The sequence below is a fragment of the Malus domestica genome, chromosome 07, assembly GCF_042453785.1.
Source record: "Malus domestica chromosome 07, GDT2T_hap1".
Lineage (NCBI taxonomy): Eukaryota > Viridiplantae > Streptophyta > Magnoliopsida > Rosales > Rosaceae > Malus > Malus domestica.
In genome coordinates this window covers 14206656-14227978 of record NC_091667.1, presented here as the reverse complement: position 1 = coordinate 14227978, position 21323 = coordinate 14206656, and the positions used below count along the sequence as shown (strand labels likewise).

Sequence of the window (21323 nt, the reverse complement as noted above, 5' to 3'; positions counted from 1 at the left end):
TCACCTCGCACCACACGCTCATCTTGGATCCAAGTAGGTGCATGTCGTACAGACCATGAGAGGGTTCCGACATGTCGTACAGACCATGAGAGGGTTCCGACTGATAGGTGACCTTAGATTGTGTACACAGATGATTGATGAGAGAAGCACTAGAGCGTATTATTACACCATTCATGTCGTACAGACTACTTCAGGTAGTTCCGACTTATCTGCAGTGCAGTGCCATACAGGTCACCGAGGTGACTCCGGTTGGATTGGATGTTGAGCTATAGAATTAACCGAACAGGACCAACTGCAGGGTCTCCGGTTAATTCACCATTTCACCTGTTACATTGATGCATCATTCATGCTGTTTTTGAAAGTTTTAACATGGCATACTTTCGGGTTTTAAAGAAAGATTGATGAAATGAGATTTATGAAAAGTATTATGCTATTATACTATTTTTTGGGAAAGTATACAGGTTTTACAGCGAGGGGTTAGAAATGTTTTAAATGAAAGGTTTTCGAAAAGCTTTGTTTTATTGACCCACTCAATTTTGTTTTACGCCCCTCCAGGTTCTAGTTAGCAGCTGGTGGCTCACGAGGCTTTCTTCGGCGTTCTGACAGACTTCCTGCATGTAGGACTCACCTGCGGGTGTTGTACTTTAATTATAGTCCTACTTGACTGCACCTAGTTCTTAGGCTCTGTTTATGTGTGTGCTCACACTTTAACTCACTCTAGCATGCTTATTTGGTTTTTCTGGCTAGTAGTTGGTTTTTATTCTTTCGTAATTCTCTTATCTTTGCTTCCGTACCTCACTTATGGTTACGTCACACTCACGTGACGGCCAGCACGCCTTGATTCTAGGATCGGGGTGTGTCATTAGGAATAAAATGTGCCCAATATATATATATATATATATAAAATAATGCATGCAAATAATTCACCTACAAATAAAGGAAATTTGGTTAAAAATAATATATCTACTACTTTCAATTTTTTTTTTTTTTACAAACATAATGTACCTACAATATAATTTACCTGTTGTTTAATCAAATAAAAAAAATAATGTATCTACTGTTTCATTTTAATGGCGATAATTTGTCTTGGTTTAGTTTTTATGAAATAATTTAGGCACTATTTAACTTGACCAAAATAATGTAACTACAACTTTAATTTACGTACAAAATAAATGATGTTTGATTCAAAATTAATTTATTTATATTTTACATATAAATATAGATAAATTATTTTTAACACGCATATATAATAACAAATAAAAAATGTCTAATGTATGTAATAATCTATGTAAAATAATTTACCTACAACATAAAGAATATTAATTGGTTTGTTTTTTTATCAAACAATATTATTTGATGGAAAATAACTGATTATACAAAGGATTTTCTTTTTTCATACGAAAAATGTGCCCATAATTGTTTATGAATATGGATAAATTAGTATATATATATACATGTTACTAATATTTATGATACAAGAAAGGAAAATTTTCCATATGGGGTTAATTGCTAATCATAATTAGGGTGAGTAAAAATATTTATTGACATAATTAGGGTTTTGTGGCATAAGTTGTAAATATGTTGTAATAATTGGTTACATATTTGTCTACATGGTAGTCTATTTGAATTTTAGGTTTTATTTGAATATTTACTATTAGGTGGATTTTTGTTTGAAAAATAGGAATTTCAAGGGCCTTTCTCTAAAGAACCCTTCTGATTACATAGAGAGGGGCTCCAAGCCTCCGACCATAGTATAATATCTTTATTATATTCCAGGCCAGAATGGCACACCACCAGTGACTGGAATCCAATTCTGTCCTTGAATGAAATTACCAACTGTGAAAGGACTAACTTGCTGAGGACCAAATGAAAACCAGGCCACTTAACCCTCTTCTCTGTTGCTGCACCTGGCCCTGTATTCATATACTCCCCATAAAACAACGTTGAAAGTCCATAACTGCCCCTCCATTCTGTCCACCTCTTTGGATCAATCAAACCATCCAAGTCTGTCTTCAAGAACACAGTCCTTGAATACTTTCTCCATGGCCTGCCCAAATAGTTCCTAAACGAACCCTTAACGCCTGCGAATTCCGGTGCAGGTCTAACGCGACAACCGTGGATTGCAATGCCTGAGTTCTCTTCCGGGTTGTCGCGACCTTGCGCGGTGATCATGTTAGCTTGGGACTTCATTGGCCTCCTCACGAAAATGTCACAATTTTGCATCACCATATAGGCGTCACCAAATATGAAATCGATGGTGCCATATACTTGACAGTCGCGGTAGAATTGTCGATTGGAGTGGGCATAGACAGTGTCTTGGTACGCTTTGAAGCTGCACCGGTAAAACACCGCGAGGTCTGAGCTCACCCTCAGTGCCACTGCCTGGTGATTTTTGAGGACCTGCTGTGTTCTCAAATGTTATGTCCCTTGCCCAAAAACCATCCCCTGATACACCTGTGAATGGCAAAAAAAAGTTGTCCAAGTGATATATTCATAGCCAATGTAAGTATTTGAACAATGACTATGATCAGTGACTATGAATATTTACGGTGAATGCTCTAACCAAATGATCGAAACTCGTAACTTGTTTATTCATTTAGGTTTTGACCTTGATCAACATTAACGTTATAATCCATGGTCACTAACTACTGGACCATAAATCTAATGTCAAAAAATGAGTTTCAAGTCTAATAACCAAGACTTTGATCACTATAAATCTTGGCCAAGTGATTAGACCTCTAGACTTACCAACCGTAGCTGAGCTCCGAGTGGAGTCATCTCCGACGACACTGTGGCTACCGGTGATTATAGTTTTGTCAATGCCATCACCAACAAGCATCACATTCTTTACATCTCTATGAATCTCCACCTTCTCTGCGTACATGCCGGATTTCACATAGATTATGATTCTTTGGGTTCGCCGGTGACCCATTCTAGCAAGTGCAATCAGTGCCTCATTCACTGTTCTATTTGTGCCAGAGCCATCTTTTGCCACCAGAAAATCAGCCCTGGATGTTCTTGGATTCCATGATGCCAAAAGCCCTCCGTCTTGCATGGGATTGGATTTTTCTCCCCTTGGTATTACTCCTGGAGCATGATAATTATAAGAAAAACAAAGTTATATCAGCCAAAGTTGCTCTGCAATAGCTTTGTCGCCCGAAGTAAGCCCTAATCATATGTTTCATTACATATAATTTCCCGTTTAATTAACTTCGATCAATCATTAGAAACACAATGTCTCGTTGGATTATGAACATACACATGCAGTATTAACATATGATACAAATGAGTAATGTTAGGGAGACTACACTTTTAAAGGGAAATTTTGATAACTAGTCATTTTTTGTACCACAAAATGAATTTTAGTCTACCTTTTACATTTCTGACAAGTTTAACCATGTCCCTGTGAAATTTCAAAAATATCCTTAAATTAAAACACTAACACTATGTTTGGATAAGGGTAGGGATGAGCAACGGTTATGGCGGGTGGGTAACCGCGTTTATTTACCCATAACAGTTTATGCTCATACCCGCATAACCGTTTACCCGTTGGGTAATTGCCTAAACAGTTATACCCATACCCATAACCGTTTATAAACGGTTAACCATACCCATTTAACCGTAACCGTTTAATACCCGTTTACCCATTTACCCTTTTTAACCCGTTTATCTTTTTTTTTTTTTTTTTACCATTTCCACTATTCACCCGTCTACATTTTTTTTAACAACTTGAAAATTTAAAAAAAAAATTGTTTTCTTTTTGACAATTAAACACCGTTATAGGTACATTCATCATACATTTCCGTATTTTAATTTTTTAAGTCCTTATACCTTTCCAATAATTGAAATAATAATTTACGGACGATATTTCATGTAAAACCGTGATGGCTATGTCTCGGCGTATAAGCATATATATGTTACAGACCATAATCAATATGCACTTGTAATTAGCATAGTGTAAAAAATAAAACGATGCATGTTAGCGAGGGCCAAACAATGTGTGGCTTGCCAAAAAGGTTTATGCTTTGTAGGCTTGTATTAAAAATTGGAGTAATAGAAATATAAGTTATTGAGCACATCATATAGGTTTTATGCTACACAAATCATGCACTATAGTCAATAGCATTGATCTAAGTTTTGTTGGATAGTGAACATGGTTTGTGTTAATTTTACATATATAAAATAAATGGGTAAACGGTTACCCGTTTATAACCGTGGTTAATACCCATAACCGCCCATTTAAATTTCGCGGGTAAACGGTTATACCCATAACCGTTTATTTATCTAAACGGTTACCCATAACCATAACCGTTTAATTTAAATGGATGGGTAACCGCAGTTACCCAAACCAATGGGTATTTGCCCATCCCTAGATAAGGGAAATAAACTTGGAATTTAGGTAAAAGTCAAAATTTATAAATTGACATACATCAATTCCCTTGTTTGGAGTCATAAACATAGAAATTTAGAATTTCCGCGTAGAAACAAAACTTGGAATTTGGGACCTTCAATTCCCAAGTTTAAATTCCATGTAAATATGTGTCATTTCCTAATTTCTATGATTGAGAGTTTAAAATTAACAAATTTTGTATTGAATTCCATTGTTCTTTTAGATTAACCAAACAACAAAAATTCACAAATTCTAAAAAATAAAATCCCATCTTCTGTCATTTTAAAATTTCTTAGTAATTTTAAACTTCTTCGTCCAAACATGGTGTAATTCCCTCTCTCACTCATCCCTTTCCTTTCCTTTTCTTATGCTACAGAGAGCCAATGGCCTATCCACATACCCCCCATCGTAACCCACTCATTTTGTACTTGTTCATTCGAAAACAAAAGTAGCATTACCAAATCAATATCAATGATGTCGTGAATTCTAGTATCGAAAGCAAGCTTAAGATTCATCCCGACACTATCTGTGCAAACATTATGTGGTTATGGTCGTTGGCGGCCACCTTGGGTACAAATGAACTCCATAGATTTTATCCAACTCACCACCACCGTTGGTTGTGTACCTACCTCCTGCCATGGATCCATCAATTAAGTACAAAAATTATGTATAAATATGTGTGTATATATAGGTGAGACAAATATGCAATTCAGGGACGTACTGGAGGATTGAGTTTGAGGGACTTTGGTTATCTGGAATTCAAATCGAAATTGCTCAAAGAATTCGTAATCGAAACGATAGCTCTTCCTTTTTTCAACAAAATTAAAATAAAAAATCAAAATAAAAATAAAAATCATAATCTAAATTCAAGCTTCCCAACATTCCGATTTGGATGAAGAGATAGCAAGCTGTGGTATTAAAACATTTGGAAAAATAACCCAGTTAAACAAATGAGCAAGTTTTTAGTCATTAAGGGTATTTTAGTACTTTTATATCAAATTTTAGTTACAATTATTATAAATTTAAAAGGATGGTTATAATTTTATAAGGATTCTAAATTCTGGTTATTTTTCCAAATTTTCCATTTTTAAACTATATTGGTGTACAACCAACATCTAATCAAATAAATTTATTAATTAATGTGATATGTACATATAACTTGTCACGTCAGATAGTATATTAATATGGTACAAAAATGTGATCCTTCTAGCATTTCTCGATACATAATAGTTCCTCCTCACGTAGCTCATTAAAAATATATACATAATTAACAATGGTTTAGAAAATCATAATTAATAGTTCTATTCAATCAACAAACAAAGAACAAAATTTTAAATTTTCCTTCAAAAATAAAATGATAATACTTGGGTACTGACTAATCAGTACCCAAAAAACTGACCGTATGAAATGGCCCAATAAGATCAAAACACCTGTTACAATTTTAATTTTATAAACAAGTAACCAAACACCATATTAACCCCACATCCAAACACCTCCTTTCTTCCTCAACGCTTCCCCTTCTAGCCTCGCTCCTCTTTGCTTCTGCCGTGGTTTCATCGCCAGAAACCTCGTCTTCCCAACGCCTTCCGAGAACTTCGTCTCCTCCGTCGGCACAACTCACTTCTCCTCCATCCTTTTACTGTCGATTCCTCCCCAAAATCCTCTTATTCTTTATCGTGGCACACATGTCAGCACTCGGCCGTCATCGTCGTCGAAATCTCCGTCGTGGAATCTATGGCATTACCGAACACCAACTTTCTCGAAATTTCACAGAATAATTTCAACCTCCTTCATAATTTTTCTCCTTGGTGAAATATCCTTAATAGGGTTAGCAAGATGGATATGATCTATCATGGGTTTGGAGAAATTTGAGAGGGTGAAGCTGTCATGGCTTCGGGAGAAAGGAGAGGGAGGTGATGGTGGAGGTATGGCAGCTGTGTTTTTGGTGGGAGAGAAGATGGTTGTTTGGATACAAGTAAAAGAAAATAAATAGTGTGTTTGGTTAGAAGGGTAGTAGGAGTTTGTGAAGAGTTTCATTTGACGGAAGTGTTTTAAATTTAGTGGTTTACATAAGATGGTCAGTAATTTGGGTACTCCCCAGTGAGCAACCAAGTATTGCCCAAAATAAAATGGGTTCTTTCTTATGGATTTGGATTCTCGCCGGATCCCCTTCCTGAGGATCCTAGGGATCAACGCACGTGGATTGTTGATAAAAAAATCGTGCAGTTACAATTTTTTCATTTTTTATATTTTTTACCCAAAACGAGGCTACTTTACTTTTAAAAATATAAAAAGTATTTAATTGGGGCCGCACGATTTTTTATCAATAGTCCATGTGCGTTAATCCCTAGGATCCCCAGGGAGGGGATCCGGCGAGGATCCAAATCCCTTTCTTATTATGACGAAATAAGGTAATGGAAGCTTAATTTATGCTAACATAAGAGCATTTCCACCGGAGGTGGAATAGCCCAGCACCCAATCAAAAAACCAGGTTGAGACTCTGTCAATCCACTCTAGCCCACAAACTTACTTGGTACTCAGCCCGTGCCAGTCTCCAGAGCAACCCATTTTTGACTGACCTTGGGATCGACCCATCTGACGCCAACGTGACATCAGCCACCTTTTTTTTTTCCACACCAGGTTGCCCGACTCCAGATCTCACAAAATGCACGGAAAAGCCGCCTTTGCCCTCATCTTCGCCTTCCTCCTCCTCCTCGCCTACTCAATCTTCATCGGCATCGTCGACATCTGATCCTACTTGTCACAGCCCGTTCCAAAATATTACATTCGTGGCTGTGAATGGACGAAATTGCCCTTAAGAAATACTAAGTATGTGAAGCTCAAGTTGTTAATTATCTAGGTTCCTAAGTTTTGAAAATAAAATGGAATTTATTAAGGATGGAACTTAGATTTTTAGGTTAAAATTTTGTGGTTTGGAGTTGGGGATTGGAAAAGGACCACGAGGGATCCCCACATCCCTCAATCCTCTCCCTATTTTCTGCATACTGTCTCTCTCTCCTCCCTCACGAAACTCTCAGTTCTCTCTCCCTCTCATTCGAACTCACGGACCAACCACAAAACCACCCTAAATCTATACCAACGACGAATCTAAGACCACCATTGGAACCCTGAAGACTTCACGAGCACGATGGTATCCATTTCAGGTAAGTTCTACTTCGGAAAACCCTAGTTTTCAAGGACCCCGTGATATTGCACTGTTCATGAACTTCGAATTGGCTTTGTTTTAGGTGAAACCAAACTCACAGTGAGCTTTAGGAAGTCACAAGGAAGCTCGGAGTGCTTCGTTGGCATGAATTGGACGTCGGGATCACCTAGTTCGAAGGTAGGCCGATTTCTTGAATTTTTGAAAGTTTGATCCCGTTGTTTTTAGGCCCTAAAACTAGTCCAACGTGAAAGTAGATGTTTAGGGCTTCAAATGGGTGTAAAATTCGAGAAATTTGGATGAAAAACGAAGGAGAATAGTGGATTTGAAATATTCCCCAGTTTCCGGTGACCGGAGTCCGGCGAGGGACGACCGAAGAAGAAGAAGGAATAATCCGTTATATTTAACGGAATATTCCTAACGGCAGTAACGGAAAAAGGTTAAGTTAACGGCATATTCCGGGGTTTTAACGGAATATTCCTGACGGCGTCAATTGACACCGTCAGTGTGCTTGGCACGTGGCCGCGCGTGGGGGCGCGTAGGTCCGTACCACGTCAGGCGCGTGGGGGCGCGTGAGGACTCCAAAAATTATTTTAAAAATATGGGGATGTTCCTGAGGTTATGTAGGTCACGGTGGTATATTCATATACCCAATTTGAGCAATATTTGAGGAGTTATTAGCTAAGAATTAGATTATGCGTTAAATAACGTTAATTCGGTTATTTCTCGTATAGGCGAGGCTTGTACGAACGTTGGGCATGACTAAGGGAGGCTCAGGGACCTTCGACACGTCGATGTATTCTGTGAGTGGGCAGTTTTGTTTTCCGTATATCTATATACTTGACGTTTTCCCAGAAATTGAATTAGAATGAAATTATGTTTTAAACGAAAGGTATATAGAATTATATGAAAATGTGAATTGAGATGCCATGCATAGAAGTATATGAAATATATATAGAAATGTGAATCGAATTGCCATGCATGAAATGATATGAAAAGTATGAATTGAGATATGATGCATATTAAGATATGATGCATATGAATGAATGGTGCGGCGGACGCACAGGTGAATATCAGGTGAGTATTTAAATACTGTTATGATGATGTTGATATATATTGAGCTCAAATCCTGCACCATGGTTTAGTGCTTATAGTATTCACCGCATCGCACGCTCGCCTTGGATCCAAGTAGATGCTAGTCGTACAGTCCACGCGGAGTGGGTACGACAGACCAGTCGCGAGAGTGTTAGTGAGATTCCGACTGGTGGGTGACCTTAGATTATGTGCACAGATGATTTATGAGAAGCACTAGAGCGTAACTTGCGTGCAGAAGGCCGGACGGGTCACAGAGGTGACTCCGGTAGAGTGATAATGATAGATTTTGAGCTCTAGGTTCAACCGTACAGGGCTATTAGAGGGCCTACGGTTGATTACTTTCTTGCACCTGATATGATTATGTTGATGCATTCATACCTTATTACTGTTGAGATGATGTGGCATGGCATAATTGTTATGAAAATGTTGAGTTAACGACTTGAAGTCTTGAGAATATATATGTATATTTATATTTTACATTTCTGGGAAAGTATACAGGTTTTACGGAGAGGGGTTACAACGTTTTGAGAAATGTTTGGATTTGGAAAAAGAATTGTTTTACTGACCCACTCAATTTTGGTTTTGCGCCCCTCCAGGTTCAGGAATCACAAAGGTGTGGTGACTACGAGGAATTCGACGGTGTTCTGACAGATTGGACAAAATTAGGACTCACCTTCGGGTGTATCAACTTATAAATTGTATCTTAAAGCTTCCGTACTGTGCAAATGGTTACGTCACTCTCACGTGACGGCCAGCATGCCCTCCTTCGGGACGGGGTGTGTCAGTTGGTATCAGAGCATGGTTGCAATCTTGGACATCTTGAGAAGTTTCTAGTGAATTCTGTCAGAACTACACCGCCTCGTAGCAAACCACGTAGTTAGAGGAACTTAGTCTCCCCGATTTAGCGGGTTGGGGGAAACTATTATTATGGTGATTCAGTATATTATCAAAATGGACATTTTAAGACGGGTTATGAGTTGAATTTGAATCACCTTATGAAATGATGAACCTGAGGGAGCGGAGTGACGGTTTAACCAATTGGAAAAGATGTTTCAGATTATGCAAGTCAAAGGAAATTTCCTTCTGACAGGTGGGTCGAGACGACTACCTGGTTTTGGGTATGAATTTGCATCCTGGTGGAAACAGGAATGTTAATTGTTGTCACCAGAGGAATCAGCCGATTTAAAATTTTTTTAAGGAAAAGTTTATCCCTCCGGCATTTATTGATGGTAGTAAACAAGAGTTTACAAATATGAGACAAGGAAGGTGATGATCGAGGGATATTATAGAAAGTTTTCAGACTTGCCTCGTTCCATCCAGATATTGTTGTTAATTTGGTGGAGGTGTTATGTTGTTTTAAACTGGGTGGCAAAAAGGGAAGTGGTAATTTGGGTGACCACTATCCATTGTACTTCTTACCAGGAATATACGAGATGCTGTTGAGTCTTGAGGACTCTGAGAACATGAGCAACGAGAATAAAGAAGAATAAGAAATGAATGGGAATTAAAAGAAGACGATAAAGTTAATGATTCGTCATATCAAGGATATAGAAAGATTCAGAGCTTCGAAAGAAGTGAAGCTAGAGTTAATTCTTCCAGCTGAGGTTTTAATGTCGCTGGTCAGAATAAAAGTGATGGATATACTGGTAATCCCAGATATTTGAGACAAGGTGTCTCGAGTAAAGGAAATGTACCTTGTGCTGCAGGTACAAAAATTAACACTTTGGGAAGTGTGAAATTAATGAATGTGTTTATGTGAACAGAGGGGACACAGAATTGTGAATCGTCCCTAGAATCAGTTGTACTCAACAATTTTCCATGATATCATAGTGTCGATTCAGCAGAGTTTATGAACTTAGTAGTTTGGTCGGATTGACCGTGGGTACAGAGAGATTTGATGAGTTATATGTTCAGCCGTACAGGCCACGAGAGATGGATTTGACTGACACATGAGAAATTGGTGAGTTATAGGCTCGGCCGTACCGACCACGCGGAGTGGATCCGGCCGACATATTATTGAGATAATTGTTGAATCAGCCGTACAAGTCATTCTAGTTGACTCCGGCTGATATATATATATTTTATTATGATTGATATTGCCTAGAAAGTAGTAATTAAATGCGGTTGAGACGAGTGTATGTATTTTGCATTGAGTGGCAAAATAGTATTGTTATATCTTTGAGAGTGGTTGCCTACTTATCGAGACAACGATGATTTATCAGTATTGCGGGCTGCAGACCGTAATATTAATAACTCATTCGTGGATTCGTTAAGCAAACAACCCAGTAGATTATTTTATGTTAGTATTGTACTTATTCAGAATGCTTAGTAGTAATAGAGTATATATTGTATCAGTTAATTCTGTTCCATTAGATTGGTTGGTTATAATTGTGACAAGACGGAATGTTATGGGAAACCAGTACTTTCCATCGATCTGGATGACCAGAGATTACTTTTGTAAGTATGCAAAGTGAAGTGAGTTCAGCCATTATTTATGCTGTGAAAGCAAAGAGATTGTTTCGAAAGGCTGTCAAAAATACTTAGCTCATGTGGTGCTAAATGATGTTGTTTGGAGTAGTGTGAATAATGTCGAAAGAGTTAGACTTTTCTTGATGTCTTCCCTGAAAGTATACCTGGATTGCCTTCAGGCAGAGATATGAGGTTCACTATTGATTTGTTGCCAGGTATAAATTTATATTGGAGATTGGTTCATGATGAGTTAAGGGAATTGGAAATTCAGTTGAGGGAATTGGTTGATAAAAGTTTTATTCAACCTAGTACAACACTTTTGAGGAGCCCCAATTTGTTGGTGAGAAAGAAAATGGACTTTAAAGACTATTCATTGATTATAGATAATGGAATCGGGTAACGAATGAGAACCGTTATCCATTGTGGTGTATTGACGCTCATTTGATCAGTTCAAAGGTGCTTGTATATTTTCAAAGATTGACTTGAAGTCTGTTTATTATCAATTGAAGATTATGAGTAACGTTGATCATAAGATGGTTTTCTGGACTTGTTATGGTCCTTATGAAGTTTGGTGATGCTATATGGATAATCATGCTGTTTTATGAGTTATTGGATGAAGTATTCCACGAATGTCGTGATAAATTGTTATCATTTGTTATTGAAGATATTCTGGCATATTCTGAGCCAGAGCAGAGCATGTAAACGTATTAAGTCGGTGAAGCAAAGATTGAGAGAACGTTGGTTGTATGCTAAATAGCAAATGCTAAAGTTAGATGAATCAGGTGGCATTATGAGATTTGTTATATATTCTTAAGGTATTCAAGTGAATCCTTAAAGGATAGCAGAAATTGAGGAATTGGAACAACCACGAGCTGTAATTGAGATTCGGAATTTCTTAGCTTACCAGGCTATTTTGGATGGTTGTGAAAGAGTTTTTAGTCATTGCTTTGTCATTGACGAGACTGTTGAGAAAAGAGGTTATGTATGAGTGGGAAGGAAATTGTGAGCAAAGGATTCAACAACTGAAGTATTTCCTCACTCATGCACGTATTTTGGTATTCCCAGAGAATAATGGTAATCATAAATTTTTAGTGATGTTTCTTGAATGGTATTGGAGGCATGTTGATGCAAATGTTAGGGTGATTGTATATGTTTCACGACAAATGGAACCTCATGAGATGAATTACCCTACTGGTGATTTGGAAGTCACGATTATCATCCTTGCTGTGAAGTTATGGAGACATTATATGTTGATAAGAATGCAAGATTTTACAAATCAAAAGAATCTCCAATATTTGTTTACTCGGAAGGATTTTGATATGAGGCAACAAAGGTGGATTGAATTACTTAGTGATTATGATTGTACGATCAGGGTGATCGTGAATTGTTGTAGCTGAAGCACTTGATGAGAAGACTCCAGTAAGAATTAATGCTTGGTACGCTTGCCAAGATTATCTTCTTGTGGATTGGAAATCAACTGAAGTAAAGTTGAGAATTGGAGATCGAGTAGAAGCTCTACTTGTTAATTTTCAAGTTAGGCCTGTTTGGTAAGGTCGTACTTGAAACTTAAATGTTTGACGAGGAAATTTAAGAATTAACCAAGGCAGAGAAAGAAAGGAAAAAGAATGAGTACATGATTCGTGAATCAAATGGTATGTGGATACAAGAAAACAAAAAGTATGTGCCTAATGCTAAGGATTTAAAGTAAGCAATTTTGGACGAAGTACATTGTTTAACTTCTGCAATATTCCAAAAGTAATAAGATTTATCATACCATTTGACAGTTTTAATTGGTCAGCAGATTGAGGCAGAAAGAGATAAACCTTTGGATTGAGATAACTATTTTCTGTTTCGCAGTGGAAATGGAAAGATATTACTTTGGATTATGTGTACAGGTTTCCTTGTACATAGGATAGTTATGATCGAAGTTGAAGTGATAGTTGGTCAATGTACCAAGTTAGTACAATTACTCCAGTGCTGAGTAATAACTTTTTTCCCAGACAGAGCAATGGTACTTATTTGTTTTATGGAAAGAAGAATTGGGTTACGGAACTGCTGAGTTTCTTAAGTATGTTGGTTGTGCAGTTTCCGAAGTAACGCCATAGGGTCCCTGAAGCGTGTCGTGTGAATGAAATGCTTCTGAATAGAGAAAGATTTGATCAAGAAAGAGTTTTAGTAGACCCTGAGACTATGGATGAGTCTCCTCAAAGTATTCATGTGATTAAGTTAACCTGAAGTAACCAAGAATGGCAAAAGAGACTAACAGATGGATATGCCACTAATCGAGTGTGTAAGGTAAGGTAAATGGTTTGATATTTTTGGAATTTCACCATGAACAGAAATAGTAAGATTCAGAAAGGAAGACAAGATAAGTCTTGAACACATCAGTCCGTTTTGATCACTAAAGGAATCAATAAAGTTGCATACAAGTGGTGATGTCTTCAGAATTGGCTAAGGCACATAATGTATTTTGGGTTCGATACGTTGTCACTAGATGGCAGATTCGTCACATGAGATTCTGGTGCAACTATTGAGAATTAACTTGGATTCGACTTGATAAGGAACCAAGGACGACTTTGGATTGGAAAAAGAAGGTCCTGAGAATTAAGATAGAGTAAATGGTAAAAGTTTTGTGAAGGAATTATTCAGTGGAAGAAAATTGCGCGGGAGAAAGAGAATCGGATGAAAGAGACTTACCGAGTTTGGTATGAGTATTGATGGGTTGATTGGTGGCTGTAATTTCGGGGACGAAATTCTATAAGGAGGGGAGATTGTCACAGCCCGTTCCAAAATATTACATTCGTGGCTGTGAATGGACGAAATTGCCCTTAAGAAATACTAAGTATGTGAAGCTCAAGTTGTTAATTATCTAGGTTCCTAAGTTTTGAAAATAAAATGGAATTTATTAAGGATGGAACTTAGATTTTTAGGTTAAAATTTTGTGGTTTGGAGTTGGGGATTGGAAAAGGACCACGAGGGATCCCCACATCCCTCAATCCTCTCCCTATTTTCTGCATACTGTCTCTCTCTCCTCCCTCACGAAACTCTCAGTTCTCTCTCCCTCTCCTTCGAACTCACGGACCAACCACAAAACCACCCTAAATCTATACCAACGACGAATCTAAGACCACCATTGGAACCCTGAAGACTTCACGAGCACGATGGTATCCATTTCAGGTAAGTTCTACTTCGGAAAACCCTAGTTTTCAAGGACCCCGTGATATTGCACTGTTCATGAACTTCGAATTGGCTTTGTTTTAGGTGAAACCAAACTCACAGTGAGCTTTAGGAAGTCACAAGGAAGCTCGGAGTGCTTCGTTGGCATGAATTGGACGTCGGGATCACCTAGTTCGAAGGTAGGCCGATTTCTTGAATTTTTGAAAGTTTGATCCCGTTGTTTTTAGGCCCTAAAACTAGTCCAACGTGAAAGTAGATGTTTAGGGCTTCAAATGGGTGTAAAATTCGAGAAATTTGGATGAAAAACGAAGGAGAATAGTGGATTTGAAATATTCCCCAGTTTCCGGTGACCGGAGTCCGGCGAGGGACGACCGGAGAAGAAGAAGGAATAATCCGTTATATTTAACGGAATATTCCTAACGGCAGTAACGGAAAAAGATTAAGTTAACGGCATATTCCGGGGTTTTAACGGAATATTCCTGACGGCGTCAATTGACACCGTTAGTGTGCTTGGCACGTGGCCGCGCGTGGGGGCGCGTAGGTCCGTGCCACGTCAGGCGCGTGGGGGCGCGTGAGGACTCCAAAAATTATTTTAAAAATATGGGGATGTTCCTGAGGTTATGTAGGTCACGGTGGTATATTCATATACCCAATTTGAGCAATATTTGAGGAGTTATTAGCTAAGAATTAGATTATGCGTTAAATAACGTTAATTCGGTTATTTCTCGTATAGGCGAGGCTTGTACGAACGTTGGGCATGACTAAGGGAGGCTCAGGGACCTTCGACACGTCGATGTATTCTGTGAGTGGGCAGTTTTGTTTTCCGTATATCTATATACTTGACGTTTTCCCAGAAATTGAATTAGAATGAAATTATGTTTTAAACGAAAGGTATATAGAATTATATGAAAATGTGAATTGAGATGCCATGCATAGAAGTATATGAAATATATATAGAAATGTGAATCGAATTGCCATGCATGAAATGATATGAAAAGTATGAATTGAGATATGATGCATATTGAGATATGATGCATATGAATGAATGGTGCGGCGGACGCACAGGTGAATATCAGGTGAGTATTTAAATACTGTTATGATGATGTTGATATATATTGAGCTCAAATCCTGCACCATGGTTTAGTGCTTATAGTATTCACCGCATCGCACGCTCGCCTTGGATCCAAGTAGATGCTAGTCGTACAGTCCACGCGGAGTGGGTACGACAGACCAGTCGCGAGAGTGTTAGTGAGATTCCGACTGGTGGGTGACCTTAGATTATGTGCACAGATGATTTATGAGAAGCACTAGAGCGTAACTTGCGTGCAGAAGGCCGGACGGGTCACAGAGGTGACTCCGGTAGAGTGATAATGATAGATTTTGAGCTCTAGGTTCAACCGTACAGGGCTATTAGAGGGCCTACGGTTGATTACTTTCTTGCACCTGATATGATTATGTTGATGCATTCATACCTTATTACTGTTGAGATGATGTGGCATGGCATAATTAATATGAGAAATGTTGAGATGATGTGGCATGGCATAATTGTTATGAAAATGTTGAGTTAACGACTTGAAGTCTTGAGAATATATATGTATATTTATATTTTACATTTCTGGGAAAGTATACAGGTTTTACGGAGAGGGGTTACAACGTTTTGAGAAATGTTTGGATTTGGAAAAAGAATTGTTTTACTGACCCACTCAATTTTGGTTTTGCGCCCCTCCAGGTTCAGGAATCACAAAGGTGTGGTGACTACGAGGAATTCGACGGTGTTCTGACAGATTGGACAAAATTAGGACTCACCTTCGGGTGTATCAACTTATAAATTGTATCTTAAAGCTTCCGTACTGTGCAAATGGTTACGTCACTCTCACGTGACGGCCAGCATGCCCTCCTTCGGGACGGGGTGTGTCACTACTTCCTCCCGTTCCTCAACTCATCGCCGCCGCCGGTTGTCCGGTCCCTTTGCACCACCACCTCCCCGCCTCTCAAGGTCTACATGTATGATCTCTCGCGCTACTTCAACGTCGGAATTATGAACCGCCGGAGCACCGACTAGATTCCTATCACTGCCCAGACTTGGCCTTCGTGGCCAAAGAACTTCGAGCTCAAGAAGGCAGCATAGTATTGAGTATTGGATGATGGGCTCCCTTTTGTTCGACGGTAATGGCAGTGATGGGAATGAGAAAATAAAAATATTATTTTATTTTTTATAAATTCAGAAATTAAAAATAAAATTATTAATTTTTATTATTTTATAATAAAAAATAATAATATTTTAATAAAATGGACTAGGTTTTTTTTAGGGGTGGAGATGTTTTGGTCTATTACTGTTCACTTGAGTGGATAAATGAGCTGGGTGCTGGCGCAAAGTCTTTAGGGGTGGAATTGCTCTAATGGTATGATATATGATTGTTAACATGTAGATGGTGAGTTTTGGATTCAAATGAGGACACCTTTGTAACATCCGCTTCACATTAGATTTTAATCATATATATTTTTTTAAATTTATGGTTTGAATTCATTACATTTCATTAGTTTAGAGAATTTGTATTTTTGAATTGAGGACACATGGGTAGAAAACAAACACTCGATTCTCTATGATATTGGCGTATATTTTAACGATATAAAGTTACAAACTATCTATCTTTTAAGTTTTTCTTCAAATATCATCTCTACAAAAATACCACTCAAATCGATACTGACTTAAATCGAAAGTTATATGCTCTTTGGATCAAATGGTGATCATTTTAGAGTATATTGTTTTGTTTTTCACTATAATAAAATATTTAAATAGTTTTATATTTGTCTAGTTTTTTTTTTTCAAAATAATCTATTAATTATGATCCAAATTGGAAAATTTGGAAAAATAACCAAAATTTTGAACACCAATAGAATTATAGCCACTATTTTAAATTTATAATAATTATAATCAAAAGTTGATATGAAAATACTAATATACCCTCGTTTATAATGTGATTTTCCAATAAAAAACTAAAAAGCAAGTTGTTGATGATGTTCCCGCATCTCCGATTGCCTCCTATCCATCCCTTCCTCCCTAGTCAGTCGTCACCCCGCACCTACCTTGCCATGATTGTTGATTGGTATATCAGTTTTCATTTTCATAACTAATTTTAATTTTAATTGCTTAGGTCCTCTGGACCCAATGCCTCAAGGAAAGAATGGAGATGATGCCGGTTGGGTCTGACTTCAACAACTCCGATGACGTCTGAAATCAATTCCGTTGATGGAATCTAAGACCATTGTTGCACTCAACCTCAACTCCAAACCAGGGCCGGCCCAGGCCCAGTGCAGGCAGGGCGACCGTCCAGGGCCCAAAAAAATTAGGGGCACCAAAATTATTAGGGTGGTATATTTATATATGTTTTTATAAGAGTATAAATTTATAAAATTTGGTTCAAAGACACAGGAATTTAACTAGAAGGGGTGGTTTGTCATTTGAAAATAATGAGGAGGTCTTGGATTCAAAACTTCATGTGTGCTTATTTACTTTCCATTTTTTACAAATTTCTTTTTATAAGAGTATAAATTTATAAAAGTTGGTTAAAGGATCAAGAAGTTTAATTAGAAACAATGATTTTTGCTGTTTAAAATTAACAAGATGTCCTAAGTTCGAAATGCTATGTGTATGTTTATTTTTTTCAATTTTTACAAATTTTTGTTTGGTTGTTAATTAGTTTTAGTTACTATCTAGTAGCTATATGAGTTGTTATTTTTAAATATTCGTTTTAATTCAAGTCTAATCTTCAACAAAGAATAATACGTAGACCAAATTTGCAAATTATATGACGTGTCATAAAAATGTTTAATTTAGTGCCCATTTATTAATAATACATATCAATTAAAGACTCGAAAACATCATTATTTTTTAGTCCCATATTGACAAGGTTAGTAATAAGAAAAAACATCTCACGATTTATTCAAAAACACATTCAAAGTTCAGATGGAAAACAAAATTCATCATCTATCTACTTGTAAGCCCGAAGTTTTTTTGTTTTTCTCTCTCAATACAAAATAAATTAGTTTTTCTGTGTTTCTAAATTACTGAGTTTGAAGTGTTTTTCTAATTATAATTTTTTCGATGTCTAATGTGTGAAAATAAATAATTTTCTTACATGAAATTATGGCACTTTTTTTTGATGTCGCCCCGGGCCTCAAAAATCTCTGGACCGGCCCTGCTCCAAACCATGGCGTTCAAAGTGAGAACTACCAATACACTCCCAACCATGCCTTTGCGAATCTACATTCAAACCCCAGGACACCCATTTTTCTATGATCTGGAGGCAATCTTAATACAACAGTAGCCATTTAAGGGTATACTAGTATTTTTATATCAATTTTTTGTTATAATTATGATAAACTTAAAAGTGTGGCTATAATTCTATATTAGATAAAAAAAATTTGTTATTTTTTTAAATATCCCGTGTAAAATAAGTATGATTTCAATCGTTAAAATAAAATACTTAATGGGCCCATAATGAGTTCATCAAATAAAATCCGTCAATTGAAATGAACTATATACACACACACACATTTATTATCTATTAGTTTGCGAAAACCTTTAAAGCATGATATGGACATGATAATGATGTGGCAAGTGTTGGATAGAGATCACGTTGTGTAATATGTAGGATGAAGTGCCGATTTAGTCACTGAACTATCACCTCAGTGAAAATTAGGTCATTGAATTGTTTTTTTCGGTAAAATAAGTCCATAAATTCATTAAAAATTGCTAATTTCATCCATACTATTATATTCAAAACTATTTTATCCAATTTTTCTTTAACTTAAGTCACTTCACACACTTTAGAATGTAATATCATCATTTTCTCGCCTATAAGCCATTCACATTTTATATAGGTTGCGAATCTAACATCCAATTTACCCTCCAAAGTTAACTTACACTTTTTTATTTATGAAAAACTACCAATTTACTCTCCAAAATTAGCACCATATACTATTTCTTTATGAAAAACTACCAATCTACCCTCTAATGTGTATCACATACAAGTAACACGACTTAAATTGATGGAAAATTGAATATAGTAGCTTCGAATATAATATTAGGGATGTAATTGGCAAATTTTTATAATTCAAGGACTAATTTTTCTGAAAAAAATAGTTTAGGGACTTAATTTTCACTAAGATGATAATTCAGGAACTAAATTGACCGTTTACCCTAATATGTATAAATTGAAACCTCATGCTCATCTCTTCTTGTGAATATTTTTCAAATTTGTAGTGTAAAACACAATTAACCGAAAAAGTAAATGCACATGTTATAATTTAGTTGAAATATTAACATCACAATGACATGATGACTAATGATTTATAAATCATGATATATAATCATAGCTTTTGTGAATAAGTTTCCAAAACACATTATGCAATATGGATGGAAACTCTAAAGGAAACTCTAAAGGCTCAGGAGTCCCACTTAATGGTTCGTATTGTGCCCCAGAATCCAAGGGGATGTCCCTGCTCTTATACTACAATCTTATTGTTTGCTCTAAACAAGAAAAAAATAACCATCACCCGCATAATTAAGAAGAGTAAATACAATAAAATTGCATAAATATGCAACAAGAAGTATTTAATTTAAAGCAAGATTTGCCATAAATAGATATCTTCCACTTACTCTTTCCCTCATTCATAACCTTCCCATAAAAAGCAAGAGCTTCGCCAAGCACCATGGTCAAGTTTTGTGCCACCACACGCTGATGCTCAGTCCTAACAAAACCCTTCTCATCCAAGCCATCCAAACAACTCCTATGGTTGGCAAGCACCCCACTCAGCCATGTTCGTGCGTCGTTGCCGGTATAACTCTCATTTTTGGACAACAGCACCGTCAGCCTGGCCGCACTCTCATCGTATAGTTCGGTGCAGTCTCTAAGAGCCACACCACTGTAATTTGAAATATCATCACTGCCGACCAGTTCATGTAATTGAATAGAGTTTTGGACGACCAAAGTTGTGGCTTGAAGAACTCTATCTAGGGCAAGCTGAATAGGGGTTGATTGTTGGAGGCAGGAGGTGGTGGAGACAGAGATGGTCACTAGGAGGAGGAAGGTGGTGACAGAAGTGGACATTTTTAAAAAATTGATAGGAAATTGAAGAAATAATGATGAAATGCATGAGGTAAAATGCTGTGCCGATTAATTTATACATGGGTGGGGAAGCAAACACATGGACTATTGTAGTAGACAAGTGTCACTGTGCTGAGGTGGACTTTGAGAAGTGAGCTAGCTATACGGTATTTTGTGATTTATGAAACTAATGAAAATTTTTTGAAAACTTTGAGTTTTAACGATAAAGACAAAATAAAGGGTAAAGTAAATAGTAGCATGGTTAACTTTTTAGTGTAAAAATATGATTTTTCGTTAAAATGAACAGTACCGGAAACTTTTCGTTAAAGTTCCTTCTGTTCAATGGTTTTGAGGTCTCATGGAAGAAGTGGCTACATCTGTAAATAAAGGGTCATATAGAATCCATTTATGTGATTGTCTCTTGATCTCATTCTCAATAAGGAACCTGCTAATTATGGTGAAATTCCGAATTCATTAGTTTATCACGCAATTGCTACATTACAATAAAAAATTAACTTTCATAATTATACAATAAGTGTTGTAGCCTATTTTATCTGACAAGGTTAAAGGGGGCCGGCGGCAAGGGTAGAGAGATTGAGAGATATGTGTTTGCAGAATTGTAGGGGAATGTGTGTGTTATCTCTCCTACATAATGCCCTTATTTATAGTAGTAAAAGGAAAGAATAACTAGAATTAAATCTAATTTAGGATTTACACAATCACACTTAAACTAGGAAAGTTTACAACACTCCCCCTTGAGTGTGTAAATACTCAAGGTAGATTTAACATCATGCAGAAGTTAAGGAAGGCGACTCGTCCGCACTGATTCTGAGGAACAACTCTTATTCTCAATAAGGTAGGAACTTGCATAAGTAAGTGAGTCTCACTAAAAAAACCCTAAGGCTATGGCAAAAACCCG

General features: G+C 37.0%; 1 pseudogene; it reads right to left on the bottom strand.

Annotated features, from left to right (window-relative positions):
* Positions 1–1765: 1765 nt before the first annotated feature.
* Positions 1766–20979, bottom strand: LOC103420019 (probable pectinesterase/pectinesterase inhibitor 36; annotated as a pseudogene).
* Between the last annotated feature and the right edge of the window lie 344 nt (positions 20980–21323).